The sequence below is a fragment of the Sparus aurata genome, chromosome 18, assembly GCF_900880675.1.
Source record: "Sparus aurata chromosome 18, fSpaAur1.1, whole genome shotgun sequence".
In the NCBI taxonomy this organism is placed as follows: domain Eukaryota; kingdom Metazoa; phylum Chordata; class Actinopteri; order Spariformes; family Sparidae; genus Sparus; species Sparus aurata.
In genome coordinates, this window is record NC_044204.1 from 13,742,204 (window position 1) to 13,760,216 (window position 18,013).

Sequence of the window (18,013 nt, forward strand, 5' to 3'; positions counted from 1 at the left end):
AGTGCCTGGTCCACTGCCCCTGAGATTGTCCGAAGGTACTGCTTGACCCATGCATACGTCACTGCCCCTGAAGTAGGGGGTAGGTCCTGTTGGCCAATGCCTGGTTCACTGCCTCTGAGATAGTAGGTTGGTCCTGCTTGGCCAGTGACTGCCTCACTGCCCCAGAAGTTTTGACAATGGGCAGCTCGTCCTCTGTCTTCTTCAGTTTCCTTTTCCACTACTTCCTCATCTTCCTCAGTAGGAACTTTGAACTCATCCACCAGTGACCCAGTCTGCAGTATGAGTCTAGACTGTAGCTATGATGGGGCTGCAACACAGAGAGAGAAACATCTGTCATTGAATTTATTTCTGGTTTATTTTCCTTCTCTCTGATAAGCACTGTCAATCAGTACGTTTGCAATTGTCCGAGAATACATGCTCATGTGAGAAAATCAAATTATTGGCCGAAGCATGTCATACCCTGGTACAATAGGTGGCGCTGTACCCATTTCAACTAGTGGTAACAGAGCCACCTCCAGCTGACCTCTTTACGTCACCAGTAACTACAAACTATTCCTCGGCATTCGAGAAAGATGGCGTACGAAGAGCAAGATGAAACTACATCTTTGTATATTTCAGATACGGTGTACGTGATGATTACACAAACTAGATGCACAATGACGCTCTTGCTTGCAGTTATTTCGGAGGAAACGCTGCCGCCGCCATTCTACTTCCAGCTCACAGCCCCGGGAAAAAAATCTAGAGCCTGTGCAGAACGCAAAATCCGAATCCAATCTCATAGAACCTATACATGCACAAGTAATGCGACTATCAGTCGAATAATCTAGGTGTTTTAATCTGACTATGAAGAAATCTGATCCCATCTAATTTTAGTATGACTAAGGTGTATACATGCATCTTAAAAATCCTATCATAGTCAGACTAACCCAATAATTTTGTTTTCTCGAGTGTCATGTAAACACACTGAGTGATGCAGATAAGTCTCATTACCTCCTGGGATGGTCTAAGGGGTCCTACTCCTACTCGATAGCTTCAGCTCTCCCTTGTTGTCTGTAAATGGAGCGACTCTTTGTTTTCTCTGTGGAGGAAACAAAACTCTCAAGGTTCAACAAAATATTTACAGATGTTTCTTATAATGTAGAAATGCAGACTGGATAAAATGTTGTTTATATGAAGCAGTGTGTTAAATGTGCTCTGCAGCAGTCAAAGACAGCCTCTGTTTTTCACTGGTTTGAGATTTCCAGCTGTTGTTGGGGTGGTTGGATCATAACAGAAGGCGTCTTTGCTGTTGAACATAAACACAGTTTATTATTCTACTGTTGACTCAGTTTTATGCATAGAGGAATACTCTGCAGTGGACTACAGAGTTTTACTGACACCAGTTCACACAACACACATTGACATGTATCATGTCAAGCCGCCTTTGTTTTCTGAAGTCTAAAGACAAATGCTGCAAAGAATTTAATGCGAAGCCCTTGCACTTCTTGTTAACCATACCGCTGGTGGACCGTCTTGAGGGGGTATTGGTGACAGTGACTCTGGTGATAGACACAAAAACATGTGCTAACTCAGTAGTTATTAAAAAATTATGACACAGGTACTTAGTATTCCTGGGTCGGACCACTACCATCTTCAATCCCAGCCTTCATTCTGACATCAACTCCCCACTGTGAAGTTCCTGACACTATCTTGCACTGTTCTTATGCTATCATGTTTATAAAATATATCCAAAGACAGACAAACTGACATGTAAACACTACTCAGAACTGCTCTGTTGGCAGTTTTTACAACAATAGGTGTGTGCACTGGACAGTATTGTACCATTATGAACACACACACAAAAAATAATGTGCAGCATTGATTTAGTTTTTCAGTTAATTTGTTTGCAATTGGGAAAATATAGAATAAACATAAATAAACTACTACCTCTGGTGGAATGAATTTTGTAAAAGCTAGAAATATACAATTCATTTCTAAAAGGTGCTGTACTTACCTAAACTGCTGGGAATTGTTTTAGCAAGTGCAACTCAAACAGGATGGAAAAGTGCATCTGAAGTAGTGCATTAATCAGCCTTTCGTCACGTGAGCATTTCTGACAACAAAACGTTTTTTTTTGTTGAGTCAAATTAATATTTGCCCATGTTCATTTAAGTAAAGGAACATGCCAGCTTGTGTAAAAGTGTGGCTCACCAATGGGTTTTAATGGTTGGTGGACAACAAGAGAGCTCTGTTGCTGTAACGTAAGTACCACAGCAGACACCATCACAGTTTCAGAGCAAGGAGCATGACAACATCCAAAGAGACTTGTGAATCAACATAATCCACTTCCATCATCATCTTTTGCTTACTAGTATAAAGTAACAATCCATTAAGGAGTAGGGACTGAAGATGGTTTTGGACACATGCTTTATACGTATCTTAGTAGGAAAACACATGTATGATTGATATTTCAAGAATGACGAATCTGATCCAGTTAAATGTCCCAGTAAGTAATGACACTGACTCATCATCCATTATTATCAAAAGGAAATACAGCAATTACATTTGTGTTTGTCCTGCTGTGACATGTCATCAACATGGCTACCATAAAAAATACCCTTTGCAGCAGATTTAATTCCTTCTTGCCGTGCTTCTGTAGTGACTTTTGCCTTTTTGCACAAAAAAACCCCTTACTTCAACCTTCACTAGCAAATATATATTGATTATTTTTAACTCCTAGAAGTGCATGTCTTCTAGGGTTCTCCATTAAGTTTATATCAACGATGTCCACATTCGGTAGCTATGTGGATGCTCTGGGGGATTCTTAACCTTATAACTGAAATGAGGTAGTCACTGTTAACTTGAGAACATTAAAGTTGCTTCATTAAAAATACCTGTGCAATCTCTGTCTGCAGTGTGCCCTTGTCGCCAATTTCCAGAATCAATGTATTGTTTCCTGTTGAATGCTGCTGTCGCCCACGCAGCTGCAGCTCGCTGTTGCTGAAAAAATGCATCATGTTTACAAGGGCCCTTCCTGGCTGAGGTAATGCCATGACCCCAGGGCCTGCTAATCTCATTCAGTGCCCATTTTGTAGGTGTCATGGGCATAACTGGCATCATTGCCAATGGTAAATGCAAAAGTGCAGACGTTGTACCTTCACTTTGGTCAAATGTATACTGCCTGTACAAGAACAAGAGTTTTCTACATTTAAGACTACAGCTGTGTAGAGGGAAAATGTGCGGGACCTAGGAAGGGTCATTTGCAGGTTTGAGGAAAGATTGGAGTGTCCCTCACCCTTCCTTCCTAATACATTAAGTACATTACTTCGTGCACTGTCACTGAACATCAGCGCTAGATACAAATCAGGAGGTTTCACAATGGTCCAATATGAACCTTATTCCAAGAGACAACTGGTTGGCCAACACACAAGCTTTTGTGGATGAGCTAGATGGTGGAACGTTTGGTGAGAACTTTGGAGTGCCTTTGTTTATGATTCATTGTCAATCATTTCGAGTTATCTGGGACCTGTTTGATGATCTGAGTGGTCTTGTGTCTTGCTCTAGTGATAGAGCCAATGGCGAGAGCTACAGAAAGAAAAACACAGTTGTAAATGTAATTGTAACTGACCTGAAAATACCTCTTCAAGAAGGCAAAATTCTCTCCCTTCATGAACTGCTCAATTTTGAAGACATGGGCTTTGATCCAATGCCCATCCTCTGTTTTCTTTCAGACATGAGGACAAGAAGTCCTCATCTTTGGAAAGTTGCCACATTAGATTCACTTCATGGCCTTAGACTGAGAAGTAGTCAAAAAGGGCCTCTTTGGCGGCTAATCTCGTCCAGAACGCCTCACTGAATCTGCAAGGCTTTTCGCTGGTGGCTGCCTTATTTGTTTCATTATCAAAACCCTCTTTGGAGGGATTTGCTCTGTTTGGCTTGACTCTATAGGGAAGACCAAGGGGTGAAAAGGAGAAGGAGAAAGAGGAGGAGAGGCATGGTCATCTTGTGAGGCGCAGAAAAAGGAAGAGCAGATTTGGAAGGAGTTTGGAAAAGATGTGCAGGCTGCCTTCTTTTCAACAACTTGAGCTGCACTGAAAAGATGGCTGCCTATTAAAAGGAGTAGAAATAAAGAGGAGAGGAAATTATGAGGGAATGGACAGAGAAAGAAAGCAAAAACAGAGGTGATAAGAGGTAGGAAACGAAAAGACCAGAAAGGACTTGCCAGGCCATAACAGAATAGAAAGGACATCTTGGCAAGTGGCAAGACAGGCATAGAAAGTCATGAAGAGAACAACATAATTGTCCGCTACAAAGATATTAGATGAAAAACATTTCATTTTATACCACCTTAAACACCCCCCCATTAAAATAATGTATTTTCCACATTTTTCACTTCTTTAACTGATTTTGGCGAGAAACCCTTATCCGAGTCTGCTAAAGCTCCACTAAAGGCATTTTAAAGTCTTTACTTTTAATGGAAGATCCATTAGCCTCCGACAGCAGCTGAAATTTTCGTCCTCGTAACGTTGAAATTTTTGGACAAAAAACAACAGAGATGGAAGTTGTGAGTGTCTCACAGTGCTAATTCAGCACCACAAAGTATAAAATTAATAGAAACAAGAAGTCATACATGTGGGAGAGATAAGGACAGTTTTCAGTGCTGGATGTGAATTACCTTTTTTTGATCAGTGGCCGGTTGAAAGCTCTACATCCCGATTCTCCCCAGTCTCCTTCCCACCAGAATTTCTAATCCTGTCCCATTGCTCATTATTCAATTATTTACTAGATATCAGCTACATACCAAGTGTAACTTTCTCTCTGTCTATATATTGTTTGTTTGATTTGAGGCAACTCACCAACCTCCTATAGAACGGTACTTGACATGTAGCTTTAGTGAGTCATAGCTAGCAGAATAGCCAGCCTGAATCTTTTCTGTAGAGTTGAACTTTTTGAAACTTTGACAGGCAAGAAGACATCATTGACTAATAGCAAAACCTCTTGCAGCTATTGCTGACCTTTGAGGAGGTACAACGATTCTATGAGCTTTCTTTTATTGTCTGTGTTCGACAATTCATTTCATTCAACCCTCAGCTCTGCTGCATAAAGAATATGAACGGTTTCATGACCAGGCATAGATTGTAAGCAGTGAGAATACGTGTTAAACAAAACTATCTTTCTCTCTAAACTGGATTGACTTAGTGTCTCGTTAGAACCAACTTAACTAGCTTGCTAACTGAGGAAAGTTGATAGGTTCAATGTAAGGTAGTTCTGTGACTGACATGCACATATGAGAACTGGATACAGCGTTGGATGCAGAGCCAAAAGCAGCCAAGTTGGACATCAACCAGAAGAAGTTTGATATCAGGAAATAAAACTAAAAGGCTTTATAGACCCGGTATCAGCATCTGCCCTGAATGCGCCACAACAACGGCATAATGGATCATGCCACACATTGATTTCAATGTGGTTCTCTGTAATGTAAATGACATGTTTAGGATCTCTTAACCTGACAGTGTTAGCAGCAGATGTTTGTAAGTGCGAGTTTGTGTCTTTTTTAAAAACTAAACATTGAACTAGCAACTGCAATATGCCCAGACTCCCTCACAAAGCTTGATCTACAATCTACAAAGAATTGTTCGATAAAAGAAATGCAATAAACTTATGAAACAGCTTTGGCAAATTCTAAATTATCCTCACCGCCTTGCAAATTCAGCATTAAATGCAGTACATTAAGTTGTCTTCTTTCTTGTATAAAGTGTTTGTTGCAGCGTAACCATACCAGCTGAGCTGCTTCTGTGTCTAACATGTGTCTTACCTCTCAATGTTTAACAGCTTTTTGAACACATAGTTTCAACGGATTTCATCATTAACACCAAATGTATGAAAGAAGACAAGTTTTTAGTGATGGTGAAAATGCCAAATACAGTAAGCAGTAACCACAATAAGCAAACTTTCCTGCCTTTAGAGAAAATCACCAGACTTCCTGAAGAAACTCGCTCATCTTTGTAAGCTTTGTAATACTAATAGAATATTCTGTTTGTAAGTTCTGCAAATGTTTTACATGATAGTTTTTTTTTTGTTTATGAGATATTTTTTTCTTTGTGTTCAGTGTTTGCTTCAACATTCAGCCCTCTCGTCCCAGTGATGTAAGCTATGTGATAATTTGCATTGAAATTAAATCCAATTTACTTCAGATGAAGCGCTTCAGGCCTTGAAGCGCTCCACTGGTGATCGGATTACTCAGGGGCAGATGGTGATACCAGGTCGGAATTCCTTTTATGTTCTGCATCGTGGGGCCCATGGATGCTGACTTCCAGTTTAGCCCCTTTTGAGCAAGTATAAATAACATGTTGTTAGAGTTACACGATTTGGCCACCTGCTGATAGTTGGAAGGTTTCTGGATGTGTCGCCTCTAAACAGTTTGCTAACCAGCTACACATTTCTAAATTGACCTTGCGTGTAGTTAAAACATTACATACTTCTTGAACCAGTCTATGTTTGCCTCTTCTCATGTGAGAAAATCAAACTGTAATATTTCATTGTGCAACTGTTAGGCATTCGTTCTGCTCCGGTAGAGTGCTGGTAAATATTACATATATGAACTTTTGACTTATACTCCCAGCAAGCATCACAACATTCCTTTCCTACAGAGATTAATTACTTTGTGTAGGAAGCCACATCAGTGACAAAATGTTTTCAAGGTATCTCTGGCAAAAACAACTACATTCCTATGCTAATGAAACCATTACAACCTCGGTTCTGAGGAAAGTAAGGAAATTTACAGTACAGCCCGATGGTGTGTGAGAGGGGTGTTGGTCGTTTTATTCTTGCTCGAGCAGCCCCCCCAAAAAGAAATGGACTTGTCTTTAAAGAAGCACATGAGAGGGATCGGAGAAGAAATGATGATGAGAGAGGAAGTGACAGAAAGAGGCAGAAAAGGAGAGAGGGAAAGAGAGTCACCATTCCCCCCCTAATGGAGCAGGCTTCTGCAATGCTTTTCCCCCTGATTACACTAATGACCAATTTTGAGGCAGCTTAAGAGCCACTTTGGCGATGCTCTTCCTCTTCTTCTGCTCCTTCTTTTCACCTCTTTTCCTCCGTCTTGCTCCCCCTCACTCTTCTTCTGCCCTTCCTTATCTCCCCTCTTCTTTCTTTCATCTGCTTTATTCCTCCTCTCCTGTTCTTTATTAGGAGATGATATATCTACCTCTGTGTCCTCCAGCAAGCTGTCCATTCGTCTGTATCAAATGTACAAGGCGAAGCGTAGGGAGGGGAGAATGTGGAGAGAAAAGAGAGAGACACACAAGGAAAAAAAAGATGGTACACACTGGCACATGCAGTAGGAGTTTTGTAAAAAGCAAATACTGATACAGGGCAGAGTTTGGATGCCGAAATGATCTAACTCGCTGAGTTATGTAGACCTCAAGGCAGAACCACGGTTCTTTACATGTCCAACTAGGCATCAGACAATTACATTTGGAACAGAACAATATTTGATTAAATTATTGAAACGGGGTTTGAATAACATGTCTTCAAAGTTCAGCAAATCAACCAATTCCCTGACAAATTAGGAAAAAAAACACATCACGGACCGTTATCATTATAAATAATGAATAAATATATATATTCTTTATCACTTCCTGGCAAACAAATTTTGAGTTGCTGTAGTTAGACACATCTACAAGTTATTCAACCCTATGTACATACGATGTTCAACTACTCAATAGACAGTAAAAAGTATGACAAATGGGAACAATTAAAAATAACATATGTTAATATTCATAACTGTCCACAGGGCCCACCAGAATCAACACAAATTAATATTCGTTGTAGCAGCTTAATTCGAAAATGTGCTTCTGAAGAGATGCATGGTTGCATTTTCAGAGGCACCACTTCATTCGCTGCATCCTCCTCACACGAAGTGTGGTATAATATTTCTAGTTATTTGATTACTAATTTCAGTTAAAAGTGCTGTACAATGGTAGAAGGAATCTGAATTATTCAGGGACCAACAGCTTTACAGGGACCCTGGAGCAGACTTTTGGATTATACTCTAAGTGTTTACTGTTCCGTGGACCTTGACTTGGAACACTAGAACAATGCTTGGAAACAGCCTAACCTCCCATCTAGTGATGCTGTGGCAGGAAAAGATTATGCAAGTCTGTCGCCGGATATTAAAGTTATTTAATTATGCTTTGTTGAATACAATATGCTTTTGAATTAGACTGTCCTTAAACAAGTTTCAAGTGCAGCGGCCATGGGATATTGAGCTGGAGGCCGGGAGTTAAGTCCTAGTGTACACATTAGTCATGCTGTTTGCTCTGCTGACATGACAAATTGAGTTCGGGATATTAGCTCTTTTAACCTCGCTCATTTCTGCTTCAGCAAAAATTGTTACTTTAGTTTTACCCTGGAAAAAAAAACAAAAAACAGACAAAGTAGAGTATGCAAATGGAACTGTTCTTACCAGTCTGGAAGAACTGGTCTGAAAGTGTTCTGAGAGAGGAGACTTCTGATAGAGCAGTGGAGAAGGATCTGGGCTACAGAGATAGGTGGACTTAGACTACAGTCCTCGACGGCATATACACACCATTATAACATTATGTCAGAAATGTATGGTGATTAATGGGTTAAAGCTAAACCGCCCAACCCTTTGTGCATCCTTGTCCATTATAGACTTCTTAATTATCATTCAGTTTGCAGTCATATTACTCACAACTGATACGTGCACACACCAGCTCATGCTGCAGTGTGACACTTCCCTCAAGCTCTGTGCCAGATATGTCAGCTACGGAGTAATTGCACAACCCGAACCACGTGGTGAACTTCACACGCTGTAGGTGAGAAGGAAACCTTTTAGGTTCCTCTCCTACTCTCTTCAGTGACTACCCTCATTTTTTTTTTTGTTTTCAGAGAGTCTTTCGTTTTTGCTCACGGCACAGCTTTTCATGAGCTTGTTCAGCGCCCTCTCCACTCTGTTCTCTACCATTTTGTATTTTCAATGTCTTTTTCTTGAGTTTTTTTTTTATTTCTCCTAAATGTTCTGACCTGTACTTCCTTTATCATTCCCAATCTGTGTATCTTACATTCAGCCCACATCTAAAATATGAATAATGGTTCTAGGGATGGCAGCATTCAAACTCACTTCATGTAATGATTGGCAGGCGGAGTGGAGGTGAGAAATAAGATGGGTTTTAACTTTTCTTTGTCACTCATTTTCAGATATTTCACATGTAATTGAAACAATATCACATTTTCTCCCTCTATATATTTTACACGTACATACAGGAGGTCGGACAAAAAGGGGTACACATCGCTTACTTTTGAATTTAACCCTACAGTCCCTCTGAGTCCATACATCCACGTTTAGAACACACTTGAAGTACGAGAAAGATATGTAAATATGGCTCTAAACAGCTCCTGTGCTATGGTGGGGGAATTTGGACCTGCTGTATATGCTAATACACACCTACATCAGTGAAACAAATGGATCGGCTGTTTGTTTTTTTTTTGCACAAATAAAGAAATATCTTCATGTATAATGTCAGCCGAATTAAGCAGAAGGCCCAAATAGTTAAGAATGTGTTGTAGACAGCGTCGCACAAAGTTCTTTTAGGTTCTACAAATGCAACAATTCAACAAAACAACTAAATATTTGATAAATATTTCTTTTAGGAAATCTGGTGATTTTCTCCTTTGACCTGAAAGAGGTAGCCTATAATGATTACCACTTAATGCACTTGATAAATTGTACATCTTACGCTAAATGTTGGACGGTGCAGTAAGACGCTGTGCGGACACAGGAGCACACAGGCTGGTACGGCGATGCTGCAACAACATGACATCCTTACAAGGGAAGAAACAACGGCACATTTGCTAGAAGGCATGAATCCTTTGGAATTTGCTGTTGGTGAAATGATTGGTCTCCGTAAACATTAATCAAGGAGTACGGTTTAGACCTGCTCAATTCGGAAAGTGTCATCTGGTGACCTCTGTAGTGAATTGGCGCTATTCAAATAAAGATTGATTGATAACTTATATAACAGTGAACAGTGTAATCCATTCTGTTATTTGTCGTGGCCTCTTTTTCCTCATCTTCTTTTTCGTGTCACAGAGGATGTCAGTTGAGTAGGCGGTCCTTCAGTGTGGCTCAGGACAAACTGTGTAGCTAAAAGAATGCAGTCACATGCGGCCCAGACCCTCTCTGAATGTTTCTTGGGGGTTGTTCACACCTGTACTTTGAACTGTCCGCTTGTGATCAGATCACCCACGACACATTGTTGCATGTGAACAGGGCCGATTACACCAATAAAGATGCAGGTGAACAGGACTGTGATTTGTCCCAAAAATGTATGAAGATGTATTTCTATATGTCTTGTTGGTTTGGTCTCTGGATTGTCCTTCCCTCAGTTTTCACATTTCTTATTTGTCTCACATTAGCGCAATTTCACGGGTGAGGCGAAGGTTGTTGAAGTTTTAATGAGACTCAAATTTGTCGTATTTTCAATTTTTGACACCAATTAATCTTGAATTTGAAAGTCTTTGAAACAGCTGTCGGACTTATCCTAGCATATGAGCAGTGTCGATAAACACTTTATTTACACAATGTTTTCGCAAAGATTATTCCTTAACCATCACGGTTTTGTCCTTTTCCCACCATGGTCCTTCTTTTTAACCTGTAGACAGCAACCCAAATTATTTCCCTTTTACCCTTCTCCCTTACCGCCTCCTCTTCCTTCCCACACTCCAGCTGTCCTTGGTCATTCTTTCATGTGTTTGCACTTTTTACTCTCTCACTCTCTCCGTCACATGGACACACTCATTTTGTCATGCATATCCACTGTCGCCTTTTTAAAACATTTCTCCTACAAACCCGCCCATCCGTCTGCTCCTTTTCCTACCTTTTTCCCCACCTCTGTCCCATTCCGTCGGACTTTCTTTCAATTCTCCCCTCACCTCATCTGATCTATCCCTCTCTATGTTCATCCTTGGCTCACTTTCTATCTCTCTGCTCGGTCCTTACAGCAGTCTTTTCATTTTTCTTCTCCATCTTTTTGAGTGCAAATAATGGGCGAGCGGTGCAGAGTGACCCCCAGGCCCCTGTCTCTTTCACTCCTCTATCCTCTCCCTTTCCCTTTCCTGTGACTCTCTCATTCATCTCTCTCTGTCTTTCCCTCTTTAAGAGCCTGTATGGGGGGGGGGGCTAATTATACACATGGTATTCATGTAACCTGTTCCCATGGCGACTGCACTGTTGCACTGTAGGGAACTGCAAAATGGCCGACAGTCAGTCGCCAAGAGGTTCATTCACTGTAAAAAGACAAAGGTTAAATGAATGCAGGTTTTTCAGGGTCAGTATCAATGAATTGACAGTGTTTAAACTCCACCTGAAGGCTCGTAGTGATAATAAGATGTTCTCTTGATTTGCACTGACATTTTTGATTGTATTACTGGTGTTATTTTGTGTTGTACTTCTTGTTTAATTTAATTAGAAGACCAAAACACAATACTTATCTGATGCTGTTAAATAATTAAATCTCTTAAGGTGTCATTTGTAAGAAATGACCAGGAATAGAAGGTAGCTCCAAACATATCGGCGGCACCTTAACTGCTAACTCCTGCTTACTAATTGGCTCTAGCTGGCTGTCATTAGCTCGGTCAGCTATGGCGCTAGTGGCCTTATTACCTGACTCGAGTCTGTAGATCACAGGGAGAGTGAACACAGTCAACAGTGCTCAGATTAGCAGCGTCATACTAAACACAGCTGGACAGTTGGAGGTTAGTTTGAAGACAGTGGATGCAGTAAGGAGGTGATTTACAGCAGCTCTTACCAGGACTCTGACTTTGTTGAAAAGAAGACAGAGCAGAGGCAAGAGAAAGTCGGGCATCAGTACCAGGTAAAAGGGGGTCCTTGATATTTTGTGAGTTAATTTGTGTACTTAAAGGAGTCATCACCTGTATCACCTGTTTTTTACATATACAGTCCCTCTTGGATCACTTTGGATCGATTCTTAAAACTTATTAGAAAAAAAAAAATTAAAAAAAATCAAACATAGTGCTTGTTCTGACCCTTTTTCATACCGCGACTTTCTCACGCGAGATTATGCGGGAGGTTTTGACCGGTCCGGATATGCATTGTATTAATATGTAATGAGGCGCTCGTTGATTGCCCGCAGGAAGGACAGAGCCGGAATGGGGGGCAGGCCTGCATGCACACAGACTCCACAACATAAACAGCCCGCTGTCATGGCGCACACACTAAATGACGAACCTCACGGAATTGAGGCATTTATGTACGAGCCGGAGTCGGAATCCGAATGGGAGAGTGAAGAGGCAGAGACGGTGAAGAGACATGTTTACAGCAGGATGTCTCTGAATGGTAAATTCTTTGTTTTTTCCTTCTTACTTTTCACACTTGTGTTGTACATGTAAGACCTGAGTTTTAATGCTGGCGGTCACGATGTATGGCTTGAAAATGACAGAGAAATAAGCAGATTCTGCGTGCTCACTCAGAAAGTCTGGCTGAGGACGGCTTTGAGCTGATGCATATGCAAGTAGCCTCCTGTGGTAACCTCACCACAGGAGCAGAGTCAAAATCTCGTGCTTTAGGAACGCGCAATACTGTGCGCTATTCCTGTTTGAAAAAAGGGCCAAAGCGAAAAAGATAAGCCACTTTCATACTCCAGCTTTTCAGGCAAGTTTCAACAGAGGTCCAACACCAATATGCATGATTTAACGAGAGAAATTGCGATTTCCGAGTGATGACTCCTTTAAACAAAAGTGGCAAGCTTGGCGCTTAGCTGAAAACTTCTATTAGACTATTGCCCTTGCGTACAAAGTGGTATCACAAGATAGAACCGGCCTGGACTAACTAGTAAGCATTCTAAATTCATTAGATGTCTCTGCAACACAACACACAGACAATGTCAACGTAACATTAGTTTATTTTCTTAAAGATATAGTATACATCAGTCTTAGTTCTATAGAGCTGAGGGCAGCTGCATAGCTGGATGAATATTATCTGTATGTATCACTATGCATATTCTAATTTATATAACATTATGAATGCATTTCATGACCTGACAGCTAGTCAGTGATCCATTTTTAATTTGTCTTCCTGTTACAAACATTTTGCAACCCTTCCTTTCCCAGAGATTTCCGAGGGAGAGGGATTTTGAAAAAGTTCTCATGTATCACAAAACAGTGAATTTTTGAGCCCTCACAGACTCCCTTGTGAACTTTAATTTCTTGTGTTTTGTCGGGGGAGATTCCTTGTAGAGGAAATGTGTCAAGAAAGGCACAGCAGGGAAACACTGGCCTTTGTTGTCAAGAGCTACTCTCTGTGGTTATTAAAAGGCATTTTGAAAGAGGATGATTACAACATTCTCCATGCCCTGAATGTCTATTAAATTCACTATATGAGGTAACTGATATTCAGTCACTGGTGCAGAAGAATAACACTTTGTGTCTTCTTAGCAGTCACTGAGAAACAATTCAGTGGAGACGTTACGGTGTGTTGAAATGTTCTGAGGAAAGCATTGTGCTATGCTGAGAAGCTACTGACAATAGTGAGAGACTTGCAGTAGAAAAGTCATTTCATATCATATTTAGATAAGGTAATGTGTCCAGTGAGTTATTGTGGCACAGAAACAATAATCCTAGACTAGACTAGAATAGAATAGACTAGACTAGTCTAAAATGGCAGAGTCATTTGTGCAAAAAGAAAACAAAGAAAAAAAGATTGAGAATCAAATCGAATGGTGACCTTTACATGAAAATTAAATCCAACTGCACATCATAATCTACTTCACTGGATATGTGAAAAGTTGTGGTACTAGCTAGTCAAAACTTCACCAATATCATCATTCTCTCGGGAGACACTAACTTTTTGCACCAAATCTCAAATCAGCAGCCGATGGTGCTGGGCTGCAATGGTAAACTTTCTAGCCCTTGAGACTAATATTAGTTTGCATACTAAGTGTTGATAGAAAATTAAAATCTACATTCCAGTTCTCCCTGACGGATAGAATACCTGTTATGACCGTGTCTCTAAGGCCCCAGAGGGTGCTGCTCAGCCTTGCTTCTAGTCAGGTGGCCACTCAGGGTATTGCAAATTCTCCTGTGGCCAATCAAGCATTTTCCCCGGAGAAGAGGCGTATGAAAACGCTATGGGCCGAGCGGGAACTTGAAGCAGGGCCACCAGGGCAAACGCAAAGCCAGAAAACATTTCTGGTATATGCATTAGCCGAGCAATTCTTATTGGCTTGAATGAGCACCATTGTTGCATTTAGTATCTAGTTCTTACATAGATCTCTCTCCTCTCTCCCCTCATCCAGACTCGTTTACACCTTACTACAACCCCCAATATCCATTTTGTTTATGTCTGTTTCCTCATGAGATCAGGTGAGGGGGATCACACATGAGCCAGCTTCAGTCTGCATAGCCATGAAGCCAGAGCACCGAAGCCAACCCCTGCTGCTGAACAGAGCTGTGTTCACTGCAAAATTGTATTAATATTGAACGTATGTTGTGTCTAAATTGCAACAAATTCAACACTGCACTTCCTTTGGGCATCAGTAACTTGCAGAGTGTGAAGTAGATCGGATGACTGGTTCTCGAGATTTGCGAAATAATAGACAAAGATCATTTGCTTTACAATGAGATGATTTCCAAATTCTAAGTAGCTAAGTGCTTTAAATCTCTTGTGTGTGGCATTTGAAAATTATCAACCTGGCTGCCCACCAGCAGTCTCAAAGAGGACGATCCAGGGTGAGCTCAAACAATACATACTGTGGACGTTACGATCTCATATAGAATACACACATAGCAGTTTTAACTCATAGAAAGGGCAAAACAAAGCATAAACTATCCTTCACAGTTTTATTATACAAACTATACGTTATATACTTAAACAAAATAAAAATAAAAAATGGCAAGTATTAATCATGAGGAGCACTCTCTGTTTTTATGGCCCGATCTTAACTTTCTACCTCAATTTACAACCACAATCTCACAATTCCAATCACCCCCCTCACTCTAAATCTGGACATTATATAGCCACTGGGAATTAATGGTATGTAACAGCCACCATAAATACTCTTCTAATTATCCCTGGTCGATCCCTGGGTGCACTCTGACTTCGGTGTAATAACATCATAAACTCTGGAGAACGTATGTACTCAGTGTTGTGGGTACAGGGTTAAGAGCCGTACAGAGATTGGTCAAATATGGCTGTAACATGCTTTGCAAATTCCTTGATGGAGAGTCCGTGCTGATTGTTAAGCATGTTGCCGTGGCAACTGATTGAAGGCAGGGACACGTTAGTGATAAGTGAAGACGTTAAGGGGATTGAAAACAAAAATGTTTTTCCCTGTTTCCTGCAAACATATCTTGAATTGCATGTGTTCTTCTCAGTTTTATATACTGTTTTTTTGGTTGTTTGATGTCTTGAAACTTCATCTTAATTAGGCCACACAAAATTGCATTCATATTCATATTCTTATCAGAAATCGACGTGTCTGATAACTTAGTGGTAATGAGGAGTTTTTTCCTTCTACTTTTTTTTCATGGGCTGACTGGTAAACCCAAATGCTCGCACGCACACAGCTGCTCGCTGGCATTTATTTCCATGCTGCTGTCTTCGACCAGGCAGCAGCACAGCTCCCCGCTGCGCCGGGTGGACACTGACTGTCACTGTTTGAATCCTAAAGGATTTACAGGCCAATTAGTCCACTGAAGTATGAAGCGAGTGCCACAGGGTCAACGTCGCAGGCAGACAGCTTACAGTTGGCTAATCACCCAAAACTCTTTACTCCTTAACAGAAAAGTGATCATCACACGAGGGACGGGCACGAGATCAGTGCTCATATATAATGAAGCCCTCAGTGGAGAGGCCAGCAAACTGGATCCATCTGGGTCTCAGTCATACAGAACAGACCCTGTAGAGTTCAATGCTAATTTTATGCAAAGCAGATTGAGTGCATAAGTGAAAATGTGTATGTGCAAGGGTGTGTGTAAGGGAGAGACAAAGAGGGGGAGGCATTGTGTGCCATGCTGCCACACTGTAATACAGCATTACAGTAGAATACACTGGATGGGAAATCAGTTGATGACATTACTAAGACCAATTGGCTGCATGTTAAATCAGAAATGTAACTGTCTTGTTCAGGTTGTTTCCATCATGAAAGGGCAGTTCGAAGGAAATATCCAGCATGTGTCCCATCCTTCAGTTGGTCTGTCACACCAGTCATTTGGAAACATCTTAAAACTACAACACACACCACCAAGGCCACCCAATCCAATATAAAATAAAATGTATTTAAAAAAGAATTACAATGTTAATTTTCAGGTTCTGCATTTTCAGGGGTTACTACTAGAATAGGTTCACATGTTAAAAAAAACAAAAACATTTTCTGTCTAAATACCTAGTCTGCTCTGATTTGTCAGCTCACACATGCCTGAACCAGCATCGTTAACAACAACAGAGCAGCTGTGCTAAATCAATCCTCACAAAGTAGCCACCAGGCATAAATTATGCGGTAAAATATTAAATATGTGACATGGTGGCCAGGGTTGGGAGGGTTACTTCAGTAATGTAATCCAAGTACTACAGTATTAAAGTAATTTAACTTGATTTATTTCCATTACTTTTCGATTACCTCAATACCAAACCTAAGCAAAAAAGACTGGAGAAAATAAATATTAATTAGATCAAATGCATTTAATCTAAATAACAGGTGTGTATATGGATTGATGTCAGTAAGCCATTACATTTTGTCAGTTGACCTTTTTTACTGAATGGATCCAATTACCATAATTAATCATCATGATTCATATTCATTTATCAATAAATTGAAGTTTAAGTTTTTCTGTAACCTAAGTTGCCTTTTTTTTGTTTGTATCTTGTGTAATCCTGTTATATGTATTCTATTACTCCCAAAGCCTGATGGTGACATAGTGTAATGTTAAGAAGTCACAGAATTTAAGGCAGGACTGCTGACAAAGCGTTTCAGGCACATCAGGAGCAGCGTTATATATTGGGGAGGGAGAGAGCAGCTTCTTTGGGGGCAGACTTTGACCTTTCTGACTTTCGGGCCGTTTACATGCATAACACACTCTATAAAGCGGTGAAGGAAAGGAGTAAAATGAGAATGCATTGACGGTCTCATTTAAATCAACTGCATTATTCCCTGAGAAATTAACAAAACTGTCAAAAAATGCTGTAACTTGCAATGTTCAGGATCAATCAAAAAAAACTTAAAATGGCTCCATTCAGTTAATCTGGATCCAAATGTCAGGACCGCCTGAGATCCCAAACTGATTTGAATGGGAGCCCTTGCAGCCTGGCATTACACTGCTGAAGAGAGTAAACTCAGTCGGTATGACATGACACCGTGTACCACATCTGCACAACATGGCTTCACTCTCCACTATCCTATCTCATAAAATCTGGTATCACCACATTTAGGAGTTTAAGAGGTTGCTGGAGGAGGACGCTAATGTATCAGTTTATGCTAATTTACAATCATTATGGCTCATTAACCTGAGATTTATCGTCAACCTTATTAGGGGCACGAGGCAAAAAATGAAGCTAAGGAGGCAGCAAGCCTGGTATGGTAAATAAATTGATCATTTGCTAAGAAATCACTTGTTGATATACCTAAACAGACATTTAGCCCTGACCTAAATCCAGTGAATAAATACAGAATGCCTTTGTAAATTAAGTCAAGAAAGGATTACGACTGAATTCATTAAAAAATACACAAGTGCTTGAAGGACATTTGACAACTATGGAATTGTTTTTAAATATTTGATTAATGTATTTCTAGTAAAATTAGACAAACATTTCTTTGTACTATCTCAAGTTTGACTGACCGTTCTAACACAGTATTTCTTTTTGTGTGTTAGTCTCTTGAACACATCATTGCTGTGTCCCTCACACACACACACACACACACACACACACACACACACACACACACAATATTGTACACGACTCGACGGTCATGAATACGCATACTCCAAAATCAGACCC